Consider the following 1,553-nt stretch of genomic DNA (forward strand, 5'->3'; position numbering starts at 1 on the left):
CCTAAACCCTTTTTTTTTTTTTTTTTTTTATTTTTTTTTTATTCTAGTACATCTGTGTAATGTGTGTATTTAAAAAACCCTTTTTTCTATTTTTTTTTTCTCTCTCTATCTTATTCCTTCTAGAATGTATCGTTCATAAGATTTCTAGGGTTTAGGGTTTAGGGTTTAGGGTTTAGGGTTTAGGGTTTGTGTGTATAGGAGCGTCCCCCCGAGGATTTTCACTTGTTAAAGAAAGAATTAGTTTCTTTGTTTTCTGCTGCTCTGCAGCAGCCCCACGATGCAGCAGCTCAGCTGCATGCAGCGTTGGGGGTTTTATATAATATAGATAGATTGTATGATAAAGCTTTACACCACTTCGCCGAGGCTCTCAAACACTCGTGAGGGTTTAGGGTTTAGGGTTTAGGGTTTAGGGTTTAGGGTTTGGTTGCGATATGAGGGTTTTAAGTATATACTGTAGGGCTTAACCCCCCCCCGCTCTCTGCTCTCTTCTCCTCCTTCTTCTGTGTTTCTCTGTTAGGGTTTACACATTGAGGGTTTAGGGTTTAGGGTTTAGGGTTTAGGGTTTAGGGTTTGTGTACAGAGAGGGGCATGAAGCCGCTTCTCTATGGAATAAGATAGGCGCAACCCTCGCAAACTCTGGCCGTTCTGCTGCTGCGTTGATAGCGTATAAACAAACCCTCAAACTAAAACCAAACTACCCCAGGGCTTGGGCTAATCTAGGGGTTGCGAAGGCTAATCTAGGTAAACCCTAAACCCTAAACCCTAAACCCTAAACCCTGATTTGAAACGGGGGTCTGGGAGAAATTTCGGCGAGAAAACGGATAGTCTAGCTACACTCTAAACCCTAAACCCTAAACCCTCAAACTAAAACCAAACTACCCCAGGGCCTGGGCTAATCTAAACCCTAAACCCTAAACCCTAATTTGTAGCGGAGGGGGGGAGGGAAATTTGGGGTTTGCAAGGGCTAATACACGTAAACCCTAAACCCTAAACCCTAAACCCTTTTGAGTTCTGAAAAGCACCCCAGCGTAGGGGCATGCATTGGGGTTTGTGCATCATTGATTTTGGTGGTTTAGTGAGGGTTTAGGGTTTAGGGTTTAGGGTTTAGGGTTTGGGTTCAGGGCAGATGGAGGAGGCGCTGCAGCACTACCTGGTCGCTCTTGAGCTAAACCCTGATGCCTCTCATTTGTGGCATTATATAAGAAGTGCTCTCATTAGCCTCAGTAACATAAACCCTAAACCCTAAACCCTAAACCCTAAACCCTAAACCCTAATTTATCTTTCATAGGGTCGTCAAACCCTAAACCCTAAATATCAGTGACGGCATTCTTCTTACCCTATCTAAACCCTTCATTTTAAACCCTAAACCCTAAACCCAAACTTTCTTTTTTGTACTCTTATGGGGAATCTAGGGTTTAGGGTTTAGGGTTTAGGGTTTAGGTGCTGCTGCAGATCGATACAGCTGGATTGTCTTCGCAGAGAACCGAGATATGGAGGGTTTACGGAGTGTGCTGCCGGTGAGTGAAACCCTAAACCCTAAACCCTAAACCCTA

Source organism: Eimeria mitis, genomic scaffold (genome assembly GCF_000499745.2).
Source record: "Eimeria mitis Houghton genomic scaffold, Emh_scaff4144, whole genome shotgun sequence".
Lineage (NCBI taxonomy): Eukaryota > Apicomplexa > Conoidasida > Eucoccidiorida > Eimeriidae > Eimeria > Eimeria mitis.